Genomic DNA, 20,622 nt, shown 5'->3' with positions numbered 1-20,622 from the left:
ACTTGGTGCATACCTGAGTACCCGATGCAAACTCAAATAGCGATCACTTGCACTCAAGACTAATGACAACTTATTCAATATGATGACCTAATGTTATTAAATTCTGTGTCGTACCTCTGGGTTCAAAATGTTCACTATACCCCTTGATAAAATCCTGGAGGGGTGTAGTTTCCAAAATGGAGTCACCTGGGGGAGGGGGGGTGGTTTCCACTATTTAGGCACTTCAGGGACTCCCCAAACGCAACATGGCGTCCACTAATTATTCAAGCAAATTTTACATTCAAAAAGTCAAATGGCGCTCCTTACTTTCCGAACCCTGCCGTGCGCCCAAACAGTGGTTTTCCCCTACATATGGGGTATCGGCTTACTCAGGAGAAATTGCACAACAAATTACATGATGAAATTTCTCCTGTTAACCTTATGGAAATGCAAAATTGGGGGCTGAAAAACATTTTGTTGGAAAAATTTGAAAATTTTATTTTTACGGCTCAATGTTATAAAATTCTGTGAAGCACCTGGGGGTTTAGAGTGCTCACCACACATCTATATAAGTTCCCTAAGGGGTCTAGTTTCCAAAATGGGGTCACTTGTGGGGGGTTTCCACTGTTTAGGCAAATCAGGGGCTCCCCAAATGCAACATGGTGTCCGCTAATTATTCAAGCAAATTTTACATTCAAAAAGTCAAATGGTGCTCCTTCCCTTCCGAGCCCTGCCGTGCGCCCAAACAGTATTTTTTCCTCATATATGGGGTATCTGTATCCTTAGAGGAAATTGCACAACAAATTTTGGGGTCCATTTTTTCCTGTTACCCCTGCGAAAATAAAAAAATTTTGGTCTAAATTAACATTGTTGTGAAAAAAGTTAAATGTTCATTTTTTTCTTCCACATTCCAAAAATTCCTGTGAAGCACCTGAAGGGTTAATAAACTTCTTGAATGTGGTTTTGAGCACCTTGAGGGGTGCAGTTTTTCGAATGGTGTCACTTTTGGGTATTTTCTGTCATAAAGGCCCCTCAAAGTCACGTTAAATGTGATGTGGTCTCTAAGAAAATGGTTTTGTAAATTTTGTTGTAAAAATGAGAAATCACTTGTCAACAATTAACCCTTATCGCTCCCTACTAAAAAAAAAAATTTTGGTTCCAAAACTATGCAGATGTAAAGTAGACATGTGGGAAATGTTATTTATTAACTACTTTGTGTGACATATCTCTCTGATTTAAGGGCATAAAAATTAAAATTTTGAAAATTGCAAAATTTTCTACATTTTCGCCAAATTTCTGTTTTTTTCACAAATAGACACAAGTGATATCGAAGAAATTTTACCACTATCATGAAGTACAATATGTCACGAAAAAACAATCTTAGAATCAGCGGGATCCGTTGAAGCGTTCCAGAGTAATTACCTCATAAAGTGACAGTGGTCAGAATTGCAAAAATTGGCCTGGTCATTAACGTGTAAACCACCCTGGGGGCTAAAGGGGTTAAAGGGATAATCATTCAAAGTTTTAAAATTACTAATTTTTTAAAATTTTTGTCACATTTCTGATATTTTTTTTTAAATAAACTCAAAACATATCAACCTAAATTTACCATTATCATAAAGTATAATGTGTCACGAAAAAAACAGACTTAAAGTCAATGGGACATGTTGAAGCATTCCAGAGTTACTACCACATAAAGTGACACTGGTCAGATTTAAAAAATATGGCCTTGTCATAAAGCATAAATGTAATTTTTCAGAACAAGCTGTCCTGTGTGTACATGAGGAATATCATCATCTTTGGCTATTATGACTTGTATCTTGCACTTTCATTAGTTTTCACCTCTGCATGCTATATCTCTTACAGAGGACCTTCCACCAGTTTCAGTATGTGAAACTGGCCACATCCTGCAATAGTGGCTGCATAGCTGAATAAACATAGTTTATATTTCCTAATTTCTCATCTCCATTTTGGAGATATTAGCTTGTAAAGTTTAGGATATAATTTATAGTAAGCCCAACTGACCATTACCAGAAATTTTCCTCTGAGGCATGTTTTTCTTCCGCAGCATGATATTTATCAATCATAAGCAGGCAGCAACATACAAGGGAAAAAAGAACATGCCCCCACAATAGCTTACTGGAAGCTTTCTCCTGTGTGAGACATGTAAGGACTAACAGTCTGCTTTCATTGCAGAGAGATTACAAATGGGAGGAGTAGAGCATAGATGAGTGTGAGAACTAATACTTCTTCAGCTTTCATCTCACAGCAGTTAGTGTGGGTGGAGTGGATACAGCATAACTGAAAGCACTGTGAGAGGAGAGCTGCAGCTGCAGTGTTCTTTATAATGAGACAAAACTCAGCACTGCTCTACTGCTCACACCCACACATTGGCTTACATAGAATGAAAGCTGAAGAAGTGTCAGTAATCACAATCATCTCTTCTCTACTCCTGGCACTTTTGTAATTACACCCAGCTCTGCAGTGAGACCAGTGAGGCGATCAGGTTGTCTAGCACTGCATGTTTCACACTAAAAAAAATGTTTTAAGCTATTCTGGGAGCATGTTCTTTTTTCCCTTGTATATTTATGCCTCCTTATGATTGGTCAGCGTCATACAGGGGAAGAAGTACATCCCCCTAGTGAAAAATCTCTGGTAATGCGCAGGTATAACTTAAACATTGCAAGCTAATATCTCCACAATTAAGAGGAGAAATTTAAAATAGTAATAGCTCTGTAGCCACAATTCCATGATTTGACCAGTTTAAAATGCTGAAAAAAAAAACTGGTGAACTGACTATGAACTGATGGGTGAAGATTAGCTGCTGTGATCTCTCTTATACACATCACAACACAGAGAGATCAATTCCTGCCCTTCATTTTTTAGTTATCCCACAGAAAGAAGAAGCACTATGAAGGAAATTATGCAACAGTACTTAGATGCGTGGATGTAAGTCTGTCTTTGTGTTGAGGTAAAAGATTGGTTAGAAAGTTCAGCACAATCTTCCTGTGTCTCTCTCTTCTTTCTCACTCTGCTCCTTATTCCTCTTTCCACCTTCTTTCTCCTTAGAATACACTACTCAGTTTAACTTGACACTTCACAGTGCTGGCGTTCTATCTTGTATTGATCAAGACTGTCCAGCTGCTTTTTCAGAAAGGATTGTGAATTCAGAAGGCATTGGGGAGGCGAGGAAGTGTATCATTGGATACAGAAGCAGAATCCTCAGATAAGATATAATACAAAATTTCTTATATTTTTACATTTGCATGTACTATTGATTCATGTAAACTTTGTTGAAAGTACAGTTCCTTTTTTTAAAAAAAAAAAAGATTTCACTATAATAATACTACCCTATTGAAACTAGGTACCAGAATAAAGTATTTCACTTGTATACCTTTAGTGGTTGTGTCTGTGGTCTTGCGATTTTAATGCACAGAAGCATTGTGAAGATATCATAGTGCATTCTTTGGAACTTCAGAAATGAAAAATGATTAATTCGTTTTAAAAATGTTCCTATTGCTAACAAAAAAATGTAATTTTGCTGAAAATGCTAAAATAATATTAACCTTTAACAACCCTCCCCTTTTCCCCAGTGGTACTGTTCGCGTCACTCGCTGACATGTAACAGACACGGGAATCAGAACAGCAACACTGAAGGAATAGTGAGTAATTCTAGAGGTAAATATGTTTACAATTTATTATTTCGGCATTTTGGACCAAATGTTTTTTTCATCTCTGGAATTTTTTTCAAAAAGGCATAATAACTTTTCGGAAAGTCAAGCTATTCTTCCCAGCTCCTCTCTGACCTGATAGGTATGTAAGTTATTATCTCTGATCAGTTGAGAAACAGCTGTCAGTGATAAATCCTATTGCCATTCAGCTAGTACTGGGTCTGCTGTGGAACTCCAAGGACTGTTTTGAGGCATCAACACATAAGTGTACTTGATAATACCACATCTACTTGGTCTACACCAGTGGTTTCCAAATGCAGTCCTCACAGCCCCCAACAGATTATGTTTGTAGGATTTCCTTAGTTTTCTGCACGTGTTGAAATTATTATCAAGGAATCAGAACTGGCTGCAGATTCTCTCACCTGTACAATGCTAAGGAAAACCTGAAAACTGGATTTGGGACTGGATTTGGGAAACACTGGTCTACACTATGGGAAATTTGGGCAGAAATGGGATACTGTGGCCAGAATGGGGCATTGTGTCAGGAATGATGGATATATGATGGTACTCTGTCTATTTGCACATAATACCACTGTACAGTTCATTAATATACTGTAAGCTTGGACAATAAGGTGTGATTATACAGGATGACTTTCAAACATGTTTTATGTTTATATTACAGCTGACCAAATTTCCGATGCCACAGACACAGCAGAACACAAGCTGAACTGAATGGGAGCTACTTCGTGCCACTGCCCGACTTGTCTGGTGCAGTCCATGTATAGGTTATAGACGTTTTCTAGTTTTGTGTAACTAAAGCTTAATCATTGCATAATAAAAGTCTCCAAAATTGTGTCAATCCTCTGTGAGTCAACTACAGAACATCAGCAGCGAATTGTCAGCTTTTGCATTTACACATTTTAAATTAATATTGACATATGGCAGATTTATGGCAGACATTTCTGTAATTGCCCCACTTCCATTTAGATTTATAGAATTAATCTGCAATTTTGAAATTTTCTGCAATAAATTTACATCATAGGAAAATGCTGTTAAGGTCATTTAAAGGGGTATTTTCATGTTATGAAGTTGATAGTTAGATTAGTTAGATAGCATGAAGTCAAGCAAGTTTGCAATTGGCTTGCTTTTTTATCTACTGTAATTCTCCTGCTGTGAGGTCTTTTATCTTGCATACTGTACAGCCTGTTGCCAAAGATATTGACCACCAAGCCTGGCCAAGCATACACAGTAGATACATTAGAGGCTGATGAGTAAACTCCTAAGATACCAGTCAACTTACTTTAGCCCATGCATTTTTATACAGCAGTTAGCAGCTCGCATCCCTCCTCCTTCCTGTCAAATCGTAACCTGTTATCAGTCCTGCAAAATCACAATCCAATGACCCCAACCCCTCTTCGCCCTTTGTCAGTTTCATTTGAGCCCTTTGCTTTCTCTTATCTTTAACTCTATATGCAAATATAGTGATAGCATTGTAGATTTTAGTACAAGCACTGACATACTGTTAATGTGTCACAGTAGCATAAGCTCAGCAATAGGATGAAGCTACTGAATGTTAATCAAGAAAGAGTGCATCCTCCTCAGTAACAATGAAGTAAGGAGACTGCATAATTGTGTGGTGCTTAAGACACAACTTGAGAATTACCCTTTAAAAAGGACAAGTCAATGGGTTAGATGTTGACAGTTTTTGCCCTTATTCCTGCTGCTTTCCTAAGCATTTTTAAATCCTCCATATGGTTCCAGACATATGGGCTTTTTGTTTTATATAGTTCACCCAATATGCTAATTTTCAGTTTTCTTTTACCAAGGGGGTGTTGCTCTCAGGATTTTCTGGGGTGTGTCTTTAGGTGTCTCTGCACAATTATCCTGTGAGCAACACCCTCATGGTAAAGACCATAAATATCATATTGGGTGAACTAAACGAAAATGCCCATATCTCTAGAATGGTATGGCGAATTTAAAACTAAAAAAATTGAATATTCAGGGAGCAGTAGGAATAAAATAAAAAACTGGTCACTTCTGTCCTGGTTACAGATCGTCTTTAAATATATTCTTATTGTGCATTCCCAATTAGTGAAAATGCAGCTGTTTTTCCTTCTTGATTTTCTGGATGGAAAGTTCACTGCATTGTACAGTACCAACATGATGTATAATATTGTAAGTTAAAATTATAAGAAAAAGATCCAAGTCTAAATTGACCGACACAACAGATTTGAGAACATTGGCCGAATTACTGTATTTTTTTCTTCATCTTCCCTTCCATAAAATTGGTCGTACAAAAAACGAGCAAAAAATGAAAAAGTTATTGCTCTCAGCAGTAAGTTATGAAGAGATAAAAACATCATGTGTCCTTAAGATCTCAAAATGTTTCATCCTTTATGTTTTTTTTTATTTTAAACAATCCCCTTTTATTGGAAGGGTCACTCAACTAGAGGTTTATTACAAAATCTCCCATGACCTCAAGTGACCTTCTATAACTATAATTAATGTTGAGCGAGTAAGTTTCATTAACCCTTCTGAGCACGTTCGGGTGCTCGCCGAGTATTTTGGCATGCTCGGCATTTCTTTTACTATTCGACAGACAATCTCTGCATGTGTCACAGGAGTCTGACAGCTGTGACACTTGCAGGAGCGGTGACAGTAAAAGAAATGCCGAGCATGCCAAAATACTCGGCGAGCACCTGAACGTGCTCGCCAAGAGGGTTAATAAAACCTACTCGCTCAACACTAACTATAATTTGTTTGGGAATCTGGCAACAAGTGTTCAATATCCCTACAGCACACCCACAGGGAGATGAAGCATTACACTATGCAAATTTAAATCCATGAGCTGCCCATGCAATACACAAATGTGTTTGATCCTTCATATCTCCTTTTTGACTGGTACAAGAGATCTCTAGTTGGAGGGTCTGCTCTCTATGTTATCACAGAATTCCATGATAGGATATTTGGGAATATGTTTTCTATACGAGAAACTAGTGATGAGCGAGTATGTTCGGTTAACCCTTTCGGCTAGTATGCTCGGGCGAATACCGAGTATCTTCAGCGTACTCGGTGATATGTTTGAATCACTCCCGTGTGCATGATTTGTGACTGTTTGACAGCTTTAATACATGTGAGGAATGCTTAAGAAACAAGCATTCTTCACATGTATTAAAGCTGTCAAACAGTCACAAATCATGCACGCGGGAGTGATTCAAACATATCACCGAGTACGCTGAAGATACTCGGTATTCGCCCGAGCATACTCACCGAAAGGGTTAACCGAACATACTCGCTCATCACTACCAGAAACCCCTTTAAAATATTTTCACAGTGCCAGTTGGGATTTAAGATTTAATAATAATGTATCTTGAAAAACTGTGGATCTATGCATCTTTTTTAGATTTGAAAATAATAGTGTTATACCGTAGTTTGTCTTGGCTTTATATCACTTGGATCACTTGTAATGTGAATTACTTTGTCTGTCTGCCCACCTGGCACATTTTTTAACATTTGTGGGTACTCTATTTTGCAAAATAAAGATTAAGTTTCTTTGGTACAGAACAAGCCCTTTCCTTGCCTTTTTTTTGGGGTATGTCCTTACTTTATATTCTCCAGGGAGCGGCTCCTATTACTAGATTACTGAAATGTTTGGCAATATAACACAAGTGTCCTCTTGTAACCAGCTCTCTTCACTCTATGACGTTACTTCTTCATTTACACATAAAGTACAGTAATATCACTCTAGGCATTCATTGGTTACTTGTCCAATAAAAATACTGCTTGAAATCTTAAAATACTAAAAAGTAAAGGCCCCCCAAAAGGATTAGACTAGCATTGGCCTAACCTATCGTTATCAGTGGGTTTGGCTGGTAGTATATTGTGTATGAGCCCCCCCAACTTACCCTACGCCAGATGATGTCAGGGGAATTACGTATCTAGCTTGTCCAATTTCGGACTGCCGATCCTTTTGTTTTTCAACAGATAAGCCACAAATATGTCTGACAGTGGCTCTCTCATAGAGAAAACAGAGTTTGGCAGAACAAGCTCTCCTGTGTATGGGACTGTTGGGCAATATAGCTGCCAGTAAGGCACTCGGCCAAACCATTTTTTGGCCGACAGCTATGTAAAGTGTATGGAGAGGCTTTAAACTACCACTCACTTCAAAAACACGCTAAGATCTACACAAGAAAAATTGCAAAAATCAACATTATCAATATCTTGAAAGGGGATTTCCAGTAACAAATTATGTAAATCCCGGAACATAAATGTGTCTATTTTCTATAATGCTGTTTCACATTTTATTTTTGTTGCTCGTAGAAAGAGCATAAATGTAGTCTCTATTCAGTGCTGAAAATAATTTATTTTTTTATAGACTTTAGCAAGAAATAAGTGTATTCAGCAATGTATGTCTCAAAATATGGGCTCTTAAAGTGCTAACCGAGTACAAACCTACAATTATAGCATGTAATACTACATTGTATATCGAGTCGGGGTCTAATTTTTCTTTCCAGCAGTTCACAGGCTGCAACTTTCTGCTATAGAGTTAAAGGAGTTGTCTACTTCTCGGAAAAAACAGTTGTTTAATACTGTATTCCGCAGTGGAATATAAAAATAACCGGCGCCATTCCAGTGATGTCCGCTCAAGGTCATGGAAGAAACTCAGACATTTGAGGGAAGCGTGAGAACTGAAACTCATTAACGACTTCTGATTGGCTGCAGCACTCACATAGCATAAAAATGTCACTCGGCGCTTACATGTTTCACGGTAGCAATTGGACAATGTTAACAGGTGACATCAGGTTAATATGCAAGAATTGTCACTGAGGTCTAGTAGTTAGGAGCACATCTGAATGATGGCATCCAGTAAGGAATTTTGATGTTTTTTTGTAGTTTTGCCTGAGCTTTTGTATGACCAAGCACATTTTAGAAAGCCTAGAAAAAAATTAATGAATTATTTAAATTTATATTTTTTTAAATAGTTGGGGTTAATTACTTAATTAAAGGGAATTCATAGAAGAAAAATGAAAAGCTGCACTCACCGTACTGATAAAACATTTGTCCTTTATTTCATGACATCCATGAAACCAAGGGCTAACAGGGAGTGTGGGGAGATGAAAGGGGCGACAGCTGTTTCACGCTAAGACATGCACTTCTGCGGGTTCTGTTCATTGGTACAGTTCTGGACCCGCATGTCTTAGCGCGAAACAGCTGTAGCCCCTTTTTTATCTCCCCACACTCCCTGTTAGCCCTTGGTTTTATGGATGTAATGAAATAAAGGATAAATGTTTTATCGGTACGGCGAGTGCAGCTTTTCATTTTTCTTCTATGAATTGCCATTAATTCTTAATATAAAGCTTTGCACCACCAATACCGTAATTTGCTGAGATAGAGCCGAACATACAGGTGGTCTGTCTTTTTCTGCCATATAGGTGGTGCAAGTTTTCCTTCTTTGTGACTTAATTAAAGGGCCCAAATGATACTAATTCAATCCAAACTATGTAATATAGTGTACATTGGTTGAAATACGGGAGGTTATAGAATACATTTTGAGGTGCATATCATTTAATAATTTACTGTATTTTTTTGTGGTAAGGGAATGCAAAAACCCATTTGATTCATCATTTATTTTTGCATTTTTTATGTTATGCACTGCGCACTATATTATATTGGTTGTTATAAATGTGGCTGCTAATGGCAGAAATGTTATTCCACGCCACTGAGAAGATGCACCAGATTCATTGTGGTGTGCACTAAAACTGCCAGTCTTAATTAATCAGAAACTATCAGTCTAAATGAATCAGGCCCTAAATCTCAGGAATGCCCTAATAGACAGATACCAAAGGCAGATAAGGGGGCTATTGTTAAGTCCACAGATGCCATGGAAGACCATCAAGTCCCCCTCCCTCTGTCAACCATTCTATTAATCATGGCAACTAAGGGGTTAAACTGTCAGGATTAGAGTTATTTCAGATCCCAGCAATCGCTATAGGAATCCAACTATGTATTACAGGAGTGGTCATGCTGCTTAACTCGATCAAAGTGCCCTAATACTGCAGCACAGGTCCTCTGAGGTCTCCTGCCTGCACCATAGCATTATACCATGGGTCATCAGGGGTAGTGGAGGACATACCATTGGTACAACCTGTCAAGCACAGAGGGGGGCCCAATTCCACCTCCAAAGCAGAAAGTGGCTTCTGTCACAGACACATTATTGGACTGCAAAGGGCACAACTCGGGCCTGTGCGTCAAGACTGGCATTGTTCACGCCAGTCTTGATGAGGGCATGTGCTGGAGCCAAATGCTCTTGATTCACAAAGAGGCATAAGCCTGAGCAGTCAAACCCTTTATCTTCTTGTGCCCATATCCCTTTGTAGTCAGAGATCAGAACTATCGACCACCAGACAGGCAATAAGAAGCACAGAGGTGTCGCCATTCTGGCCAGTGCCATGTATTCAGGACTGTCTCATTGAATCCTTGATACGTGTTTGGCATTGCAGAGGAAATCAGGAGTCACAAGAAAATATAACCTATGCCATACAAAAGACAGCCTCAGTGGTTTGGAAAGCTCTGCATAATTAAAGAAATATGTTAAGGGAAGCCTATGCATATAGGGATTGATGCAACACTTGCAGGAAACACTAGGGCACCTTAAAGACTATTTACTTATTAAATACCTCCTGAAAGAAAATTCCTCGTGCTATTATGTCATTATTGGACTTCAGCCGCCCTAAGTAACTACCTGTGATCCTGTAATGTGTTTGAATAGGGACTCCCGATGTGTACCCAATGTAGTTTAAGCTACAATTTACTTTTTAGCGATTGTAGACTGTGAGCCCTGGCGGGCAGGGTCCTCTCTCCTCCTGTACCAGTCGGTGACCCCTTTTTCACTTGTAAAGCGCCATGGAATAAATGGCGCTATAATAGTGACTCATTTAAAAACAAGATTTATTTATTTTTATTTTATTTTTTTAAATATGTATGAAACCCCAGAGAATTATTATGATAAGACATGCACCACCTAAGGGTGCTGTTAGTGGGCCGTACATCATTGCATCACAATGCATGGACTGACCGGCGGCTCTCCTGACCACAGAGTGACAGCTACATAGACATACACACTGTCACGGTCGGGTCAGGAGAGACACCGGCCAGTCCATGCACTGTGATGTGATTGTTGTCCGTGTTATACGGCCGTCTAACTCACCCAGGAAGGTACTCTATGTTAATAACACTTGAAGGAGTTGGTTGGTAACTATTATGATACTAATGACCTACACCTGAGATAGGTCATGAGTATTAAATTGGTAGGTGTTTGAAACCTCTGTGGCGCCCCTGAGGGTTCAGTCACCACAGAGGTACTGCACCTCACCCAGAGGTGTGGTGTCTCCTTCTTTCATGTAAGGAGGGAGTGCTTCCCGGAACCCCAACACCAATATCCAACACTACACTGCTCCAGGCCGGCTGGAAGGGCAAGACGCAATGTATGTTTTCTGCTGAGCCCTGACCCTGGCTGGAGTGGGGGGAACCCAAAGGTAGGGGGAACCAGTAGTGGGTGTGGGTGGAGGAAGTAGTTTGAGGGAGCACTTTGGTAGGAGTATAAATAGGGAAACCATCTTAGCGTTGTTAGAGGAGAGCAGTTCAGAAGAACAGCTCAGGACAGTTCAGAAGAACAGTCCGGGAGCAGAGTCTCACTAGGAGCTCCGCTTCACAGCCAGGGGCCTAGTGACAGAGGCCCCGGAGGGGAGCAGGGAGTAGGCTCCGTTCTAAGAAGGGATCCTAGGGGGTACGGCGAGTGCAGGACGGCACCCGTACGCCCCGCACCTGTCAGAAGACAGGGGGATCGTAAGCCGCATTCTAATCCCCAGGAGGGTCAAGTAGGTCCGGGATCCGACGCACAGGAGGGACTTCAGAGCACCCGAGCGGGATTGAGAGTGGGCAGCGCTGGGCAGGAGGGAGAAAGACCCAGTGTGAAGATGGTCTAAATAGGAACATGTGAAAGTGGGGTTCTGCCAGGTACCCCTGATCTACCTGAGGAAGCACTGAACTCCTGCCTGGTGAATGCAGCGCGATGCGGGAGGCTGTAAGCTGACAGTGCACCCTGAGGAACTAAAGAATTGTGAGTATAGACTCGGATGACTGCACTGCACCGCCTGTGTCCATTATTTCATCTGCGCCATCATTTCCCTCCCAGCACTACAACGCCCAGCGCAACCCATACCACCCTACACTGCCCTGGAGCTAGCTCTACCTGTGGAGAGCCACACCATCCCTGCTGCCGTAACACCAGCTCCAGAGGACTGCTCCGCAGCGGTGGCACCCCTTGGCCGCATTCCACAGGTGGCGTCACGAACTTTCCAAATCCCCTATAAATCTCCCCCTTTTTACTGACCGCCCTGGGTCACGGACCGGGCCAGCCACTGTCATATCCCCCGGCAACCAGAGGCCCGGCTGCCGAGTACCCCACGGCCCAGGGAGCGCGTCAGCCTTGGCGTCACGAACAGGATACGTGACCAGCCCGTACCGGCAGGTGAAGTGTGCCTAAAGGACTGTGTTATTTTGTTGAATGTGGCGCCCGCCCCAGAAGAACGGGCGCCATTATGTGCATGCTAAAGGACAATAGTATGGAACCTCCCATCGTGGGCCGGGTCCCGGAATGGCGCCAAAAGCCAACCCTGCCCCTTGCAACAGTGACTGTCCGCATAGATATGTCCGTCAAGGCAGGTAGGCTATCGCAGGGAGTGACCGACAGCAGATTGCCATGGGACCGCCCCCGAAAGAAGAGAGGAGGAGGAGAGAAGGAATGGAGACAGGGTGTGGTCTTAACCAGTCTAGACAGACCGCACCAGGCAGGCAGAATGGAAGGAAGCAAAAGTCCAGCCTCCGCCTCTGGCCTGCCGCAGCGTCAAGTGACCCCCCTCACCCTAGAGGGAGAAGTTGAGAAATTGTCCCCGGAGGTCATGGAGTTCCTCCAGAGCGAGGTCCTAGAGCTGGGCCAACAAGTGGAACAAGCCAAGCAAGCAGCGGTCGCAAAGTGGAGGAGCGAGCTGCTAGAAAAATTGGCAACACGGCGGAAAGTGACACCGGATGCCAGCAGCGGCACCACAGCTGTGAATGCCTGGAGGCCCGGAACAAGGCCGCAAAGGCTCAGGTCCATCAGGCGGAGTCGGCCCACCCCAGCCTCCGCTAGGAAGGCCTCGTGGTAAAGTTTAACCTGCAGGCTGGGTGGGGCTTTATCCGGAGTCCTGACTTTGGAAGGGACATATTCGTGAACCGGCGGGATGTGGAGCCCGAGCTGGAGGAAGGCGATCCCGACCGGAATCTGTATCCGGGGGGCCGCGTCACATACACACGTCACCACGGGGAACGTGGGTGGTACGCCCTGCACGTATACCGCGTCATCGAGGACACCCCCCCGCTGGACATACCTTATGACCCGGCTGGGTCAGGAAAGAATCATAAATACCCCAGGCGGGGTCCCCACTATTAGTCCAGCAAGTGGGACTGAACATAATGTATATAGGCACCCGTAAGGGTACAGTGTGAAGTTGAAAATAATGTTTTTGAGTGTGTGTTTCTATCATTACCCGTCCGGGTATACAGGCTAGGAACTGTGAACAGCCAGACACTGATGATGTAAATAGTTCGGCACTTCTTAAAGTGCACCCTATTGGTTTTATATTGGTAACCATGACCACAGAACAAAAACCCGTTTGGCGTGGCGGAAGCCGTGGTCCAACTCCAGGATCACCCATGCCCTGCAGCAACGCTCAGGGCCTACGTTGAGGGTTTGCGGATGGGTCCCTCATGCTGCTATTTGTTGCACCTGTTCGAAGTACAATGGACACCCGGTTACAGTATGAACTGTAACCTATTACAAGAAACGTATGAAAAGTGTTTTATAAAGTTTTGATGAATATAGCCTGCAACGTTAAAGCGATGTGCCTCCCATAAAGGGAAGAAATGTTGTGTTTTTATAATCTTATATGCAAATACATTCTTAAAAATTTTGCATGTGAATAGTATCCCTGTTTTACTCTGTTCCAGCCCGAGGATGTGCTGTGTTTTACCAGGGGGGAGTGTGGCGCCCCTGAGGGTTCTGTCGCCACAGAGGTACTGCACCTCACCCACAGGTGTGGTGTCTCCTTCTCTCAGGTAAAGAGGGAGTGCTGCCCGGAACCCCAACACATGCATCCAACACTACACTGCTCCAGGCCGGCTGGAAGGGCAAGACGCAATGTATGTTTTCTGCTGAGCCCTGACCCTGGCTGGAGAGGGGGGAACCCAAAGGTAGGGGGAACCAGTAGTGGGTGTGGGTGGAGGAAGTAGTTTGAGGGAGCACTTTGGTAGGAGTATAAATAGGGAAGCCATCTTAGGGTGGCAGATAGGTTGTTAGAGGAGAGCAGTTCAGAAGAACAGCTCAGGACAGTTCAGAAGAACAGTCCGGGAGCAGAGTCTCACTAGGAGCTCTGCTCCACAGCCAGGGGCCTAGTGACAGAGGCCCAGGAGGGGAGCAGGGAGTAGGCTCCGTTCTAAGAAGGGATCCTAGGGGGTACGGCGAGTGCAGGACGGCACCCGTACGCCCCGCACCTGTCAGAACACAAGGGGATCGTAAGCCACATTCTAATCCCCAGGAGGGTCAAGTAGATCCGGGATCCGATGCACAGGAGGGACTTCAGAGCACCCGAGCGGGATTGAGAGTGGGCAGCGCAGGGCAGGAGGGAGAAAGACCCAGTGTGAAGATGGTCTAAATAGGAACACGTGAAAGTGGGGTTCTGCCAGGTACCCCTGATCTACCAGAGGCAGCACTGAACCCCTGCCTGGTGAATGCAGCGCAACGTGGGAGGCTGTAAGCTGACAGTGCACCCTGAGGAACTAAAGAACTGTGAGTAAAGACTCGGATGACTGCACCGCACCGCCTCTGTCCATTATTTTGTCTGCGCCATCATTCCCTCCCTGCACTACAATGCCCAGCGCAACCCATACCACCTTACACTGCCCTGGAGCTAGCTGTGGAGAGCCACACCATCCCTGCGGCCGTAAAACCAGCTCCAGAGGACTGCTCCGCAGCGGCGGCACCCCTTGGCCGCATTCCACAGGTGGCGTCACAAACTTTGAAAATTCCCTATAAATCTCCCCCTTTTTACTGACCGCCCTGGGTCAAGGACCGGGCCAGCCACCGTGATATCCCGCGGCAACAAGAGGCCCGGCTGTCGAGTACCACACGGCCCAGGGGGCGCGTCACCTCCATCAATCAACTGTTACTAGCTCAATGAATGTAAGCAGTGTATGGCCAGATGTAAGCAGTATATGGCCGGATGTAAGCAGCGAATGGCCAGATTTAATCAGTGTATGGCCGGATGTAAGCAGTGAATGGCCAGATGTAAGCAGTGTACGGCCGGATGAAAGCATTGTATGGCCGGATGTAAGCAGTGTATGGCCGGATGTAAGCAGCGAATGGTCAGATTTAAGCAGTGTATGGCCGGATGTAAGCAATGAATGGCTGTGAATGGCCGGATGTAAGCAGTATATGGCCGGATGTAAGCAGTGAATGGCCAGATGTAAGCAGTGTACGGCTGGATGTAAGCAGTGTATGGCCGGATGTAAGCAGTGTATGGCCGGATGTAAGCAGCGAATGGCCAGATTTAAGTAGTGTATGGCCGGATGTAAGCAGTGTATGGCCGGATGTAAGCAGTGTGTGGCCGGATGTAAGCAGTGTATGGCCGGATGTAAGCAGTGAATGGCCAGATGTAAGCAGTGTACGGCCGAATGTAAGCAGTGTATGGCCGGATGTAAGCAGTGTATGGCCAGATGTAAGCAGCGAATGCCCAGATTTAAGCAGTGTATGGCCAGATGTAAGTAGCGAATGGCCGGATGTAAGCAGTGAATGGCCGGATGTAAGCAGTGTATGGCTGGATGTAAGCAGTGTATGGCCGGATGTAAGCAGTGTGTGGCCGGATGTAAGCAGTGTATGGCCGGATGTAAGCAGTGAATGGCCAGATGTAAGCAGTGTATGGCCTAATGTAAGCAGTGTATGGCCGGATGTAAGCAGCGAATGGCCAGATTTAAGCAGCGTATGGCCGGATGTAAGCAGTGAATGGCCAGATGTAAGCAGTGCATGGCCGGATGTAAGCAGTGAATGGCCAGATGTAAGTAGTGTATGGCCGGATGTAAGCAATGTATGGCTGGATGTAAGCAGTGTGTGACCGGATCTAAGCAGTGTATGTCCGGATGTAAGCAGTGTATGGCCGGATGTAAGCAGTGTATGGCCAAATGTAAGCAGCGAATGGCCAGATTTAAGCAGTGTATGGCTGGATGTAAGCAATGAATAGCAGTGAATGGGCGGATGTAAGCAGTGAGTGGCCGGATGTAAGCAGTGAATGGCCGGATGTAAGCAGTGTATGGCTGGATGTAAGCACTGTATGGCAGGATGTAAGCAGTGTGTGGCCGGATGTAAGCAGTGTATGGCAGGATGTAAGCAGTGAATGGCCAGATGTAAGCAGTGTATGGTCTAATGTAAGCAGTGTATGGCCGGATGTAAGCAGCGAATGGCCGGATTTAAGCAGCGTATGGCCGGATGTAAGCAGTGAATGGCCAGATGTAAGCAGTGTATGGCCGGATGTAAGCAGTGAATGGCCAGATGTAAGTAGTATATGGCCGGATGTAAGCAATGTATGGCCGGATGTAAGCAGTGTGTGGCCGGTTCTAAGCAGTGTATGTCCGGATGTAAGCAGTGTATGGCCGGATGTAAGCAGCGAATGGCCAGATTTAAGCAGTGTATGGCCGGATGTAAGCAGTGAATGGACGGATGTAAGCAGTGAATAACCAGATGTAAGCAGTGTATGGCTGGATGTAAGCAGTGTACGGCCGGATGTAAGCAGTGTATGGCCAGATGTAAGCAGTGAATGGCCGGATGTAAGCAGTGTATGGCCGGATGTAAGCAGTGTATGGCCGGATGTAAGCAGTGTGTGGCCGGATCTAAGCAGTGAATGGCCAGATGTAAGCAGTGTATGGCCTAATGTAAGCAGTGTATGGCCGGATGTAAGCAGTGTATGGCCAGATTTAAGTAGTGAATGGCCAGATGTAAGCAGTGTATGGCTGGATGTAAGCAGTGAATGGCCAGATGTAAGCAGTGAATGGCCGGATGTAAGCAGTGTATGGCCGGATGTAAGCAGTGAATGGCCGGATGTAAGCAGTGAATGGCCGGATGTAAGCAGTGTATGGCTGGATGTAAGCAGTGTATGGCCGGATGTAAGCAGTGTATGGTCAAATGTAAGCAGTGAAAGGCCAGTAGTAAGCAGTGAATGGCCGGATGTAAGCAGTGAATGGCCAGATGTAAGCAGTGTATGGCCGGATGTAAGCAGTGAATGGCCAGATGTAAGCAGTGTATGGCCGGATGTAAGCAGTGTATGGGCGGATGTAAGCAGTGTATGGCCGGATGTAAGCAGTGAATGGTCGGATGTAAGCAGTGTATGGCTGGATGTAAGCAGCGAATGGCCGGATTTAAGCAGTGTATGGCCAGATGTAAGCAGTGAATGGCCAGAAGTAAGCAGTGTATGGCCGGATGTAAGCAGTGAATAACCAGATGTAAGCAGTGTATGGCCGGATGTAAGCAGTGTATGGCCGGATGTAAGCAGTGTGTGGCCGGATCTAAGCAGTGTGGGGCCGGATGTAAGCAGTGTATGGCTGGATGTAAGCAGTGAATGGCCGGATGTAAGCAGTGTATGGCCGGATGTAAGCAGTGAATGGCCGGATGTAAGCAGTGAATGGCCGGATGTAAGCAGTGTATGGCCGGATGTAAGCAGTGAATGGCCGGATGTAAGCAGTGTATGGCTGGATGTAAGCAGTGTATGGCCGGATGTAAGCAGTGTATGGTCAAATGTAAGCAGTGAAAGGCCAGTTGTAAGCAGTATATGGCCGGATGTAAGCAGTGAATGGCCAGATGTAAGCAGTGTATGGCCGAATGTAAGCAGTGAATGGCCGGATGTAAGCAGTGTATGGCCAGATGTAAGCAGTGTGTGGCCGGATCTAAGCAGTGAATGGCCAGATGTAAGCAGTGTATGGCCTAATGTAAGCAGTGTATGGCCAGATGTAAGCAGCGAATGGCCAGATTTAAGCAGTGTATGGCTGGATGTAAGCAATGAATAGCAGTGAATGGCCGGATGTAAGCAGTGAATGGCCGGATGTAAGCAGTGAATGGCCGGATGTAAGCAGTGTATGGCTGGATGTAAGCAGTGTATGGCAGGATGTAAGCAGTGTGTGGCCGGATGTAAGCAGTGTATGGCAGGATGTAAGCAGTGAATGGCCAGATGTAAGCAGTGTATGGCCTAATGTAAGCAGTGTATGGCCGGATGTAAGCAGCGAATGGCCGGATTTAAGCAGCGTATGGCCGGATGTAAGCAGTGAATGGCCAGATGTAAGCAGTGTATGGCCGGATGTAAGCAGTGAATGGCCAGATGTAAGTAGTATATGGCCGGATGTAAGCAATGTATGGCCGGATGTAAGCAGTGTGTGGCCGGATCTAAGCAGTGTATGTCCGGATGTAAGCAGTGTATGGCCGGATGTAAGCAGCGAATGGCCAGATTTAAGCAGTGTATGGCCGGATGTAAGCAGTGAATGGACGGATGTAAGCAGTGAATAACCAGATGTAAGCAGTGTATGGCTGGATGTAAGCAGTGTACGGCCGGATGTAAGCAGTGTATGGCCAGATGTAAGCAGTGAATGGCCGGATGTAAGCAGTGTATGGCCGGATGTAAGCAGTGTATGGCCGGATGTAAGCAGTGTGTGGCCGGATCTAAGCAGTGAATGGCCAGATGTAAGCAGTGTATGGCCTAATGTTAGCAGTGTATGGCCGGATGTAAGCAGTGTATGGCCAGATTTAAGCAGTGAATGGCCAGATGTAAGCAGTGTATGGCTGGATGTAAGCAGTGAATGGCCAGATGTAAGCAGTGAATGGCCGGATGTAAGCAGTGTATGGCCGGATGTAAGCAGTGAATGGCCGGATGTAAGCAGTGATTGGCCGGATGTAAGCAGTGTATGGCTGGATGTAAGCAGTGTATGGCCGGATGTAAGCAGTGTATGGTCAAATGTAAGCAGTGAAAGGCCAGTAGTAAGCAGTGAATGGCCGGATGTAAGCAGTGAATGGCCAGATGTAAGCAGTGTATGGCCGGATGTAAGCAGTGAATGGCCAGATGTAAGCAGTGTATGGCCGAATGTAAGCAGTGTATGGCCGGATGTAGGCAGCGAATGGCCGGATTTAAGCAGTGTATGGACAGATGTAAGCAGTGAATGGCCAGATGTAAGCAGTGTATAGCCGGATGTAAGCAGTGAATAACCAGATGTAAGCAGTGTATGGCCGGATTTAAGCAGTGTATGGCCGGATGTAAGCAGTGTGTGGCCGGATCTAAGCAGTGTGTGGCCGGATGTAAGCAGTGTATGGCTGGATGTAAGCAGTGAATGGCCGGATGTAAGCAGTGAATGGCCGGATGTAAGCAGTGTATGGCCGGATGTAAGGAGTGAATGGCCGGATGTAAGCAGTGAATGGCCAGATGTAAGTAGTGAATGGCAGGATGTAAGCAGTGAATGGCCGGATGTAAGCAGTGAATGGCCGGATGTAAGCAGTGTATGGCTGGATGTAAGCAGTATATGGCCGGATGTAAGCAGTGTGTGGCCGGATCTAAGCAGTGTATGGCCAGATGTGAGCAGTGTATGGCTGGATGTAAGCAGTGAATGGCCGGATGTAAGCAGTGTATGGCCGGATGTAAGCAGTGAATGGCCAGATGTAAGCAGTGTATGGCCAGGTGTAAGCAGTGTATGGCCGGATTTAAGCAGTGTATGGCCGGATGTAAGCAGTGTATGGCCAGATGTAAGCAGTGTATGGCCGGATTTAAGCAGTGTATGGCCGGATGTAAGCAGTGAATGGTCGGATGTAAGCAGTGTATGGCCGGATGTAAGCAGCGAATGGCCGGATTTAAGCAGTGTATAGCCAGATGTAAGCAGTGAATGGCCAGAAGTAAGCAGTGTATGGCCGGATGTAAGCAGTGAATAACCAGATGTAAGCAGTGTATGGCCGGATGTAAGCAGTGTATGTCCGGATGTAAGCAGTGTGTGGCCGGATCTAAGCAGTGTGGGGCCGGATGTAAGCAGTGTATGGCTGGATGTAAGCAGTGAATGGCCGGATGTAAGCAGTGTATGGCCGGATGTAAGAAGTGAATGGCCGGATGTAAGCAGTGAATGGCCGGATGTAAGCAGTGTATGGCCGGATATAAGCAGTGAATGGCCGGATGTAAGCAGTGTATGGTTGGATGTAAGCAGTGTATGGCCGGATGTAAGCAGTGTATGGTCAAATGTAAGCAGTGAAAGGCCAGTTGTAAGCAGTATATGGCCGGATGTAAGCAGTGAATGGCCAGATGTAAGCAGTGTATGGCCGAATGTAAGCAGTGAATGGCCGGATGTAAGCAGTGTATGGCCAGATGTAAGCAGTGTGTGGCCAGATCTAAGCAGTGAATGGCCAGATGTAAGCAGTGTATGGCCTAATGTAAGCAGTGTATGGCTGGATGTAAGCAGTGAATGGCCAGATTTAAGCAGTGTATGGCCGGATGTAAGCAGTGAATGGCCAGATGTAAGCAGTGTATTGCCGGATGTAAGCAGTGAATGGCCAGATGTAAGCAGTGTATGGCCAGATGTAAGCAGTGTATGGTCGGATGTAAGCAGTATATGGCCGGATGTAAGCAGTGTGTGGCCGGATCTAAGCAGTGTATGGCCGGATGTAAGCAGTGTATGGCTGGATGTAAGCAGTGAATGGCCAGATGTAAGCAGTGTATGGCCGGTTGTAAGCAGTGAATGGCCAGATGTAAGCAGTGTATGGCCGGATGTAAGCAGTGTATGGCCGGATGTAAGCAGTGTATGGCCGGATGTAAGCAGTGAATGGTCAGATGTAAGCAGTGTATGGCCTAATGTAAGCAGTGTATGG

At 45.0% G+C, this 20,622-nt stretch overlaps 1 protein-coding gene and 1 long non-coding RNA gene across 2 annotated transcripts in view; one reads left to right on the top strand and one right to left on the bottom strand.

Annotated features, from left to right (window-relative positions):
- LOC141224507 (uncharacterized) overlaps positions 1-6,161 on the top strand; it is a 48,511-nt gene extending 42,350 nt beyond the window's left edge. The window contains exons 2-3 of the long non-coding RNA XR_012291914.1: positions 3,573-3,657; positions 4,333-6,161. This is a non-coding gene — a long non-coding RNA (uncharacterized lncRNA). The remainder of the gene's footprint in view (positions 1-3,572; positions 3,658-4,332) is intronic.
- The window catches only part of SLC26A9 (solute carrier family 26 member 9), a 185,488-nt gene that overhangs the window by 122,983 nt on the left and 41,883 nt on the right, over positions 1-20,622 (bottom strand). The window lies entirely within an intron of this gene.

The sequence above is a fragment of the Phyllobates terribilis genome, unplaced genomic scaffold (assembly GCF_046119375.1).
Source record: "Phyllobates terribilis strain yellow unplaced genomic scaffold, ASM4611937v1 Scaffold_2__4_contigs__length_985480577, whole genome shotgun sequence".
NCBI lineage: Eukaryota > Metazoa > Chordata > Amphibia > Anura > Dendrobatidae > Phyllobates > Phyllobates terribilis.
Note: the sequence above shows the minus strand (reverse complement) of the source record. Positions and strands in the feature narration are given on the sequence as shown.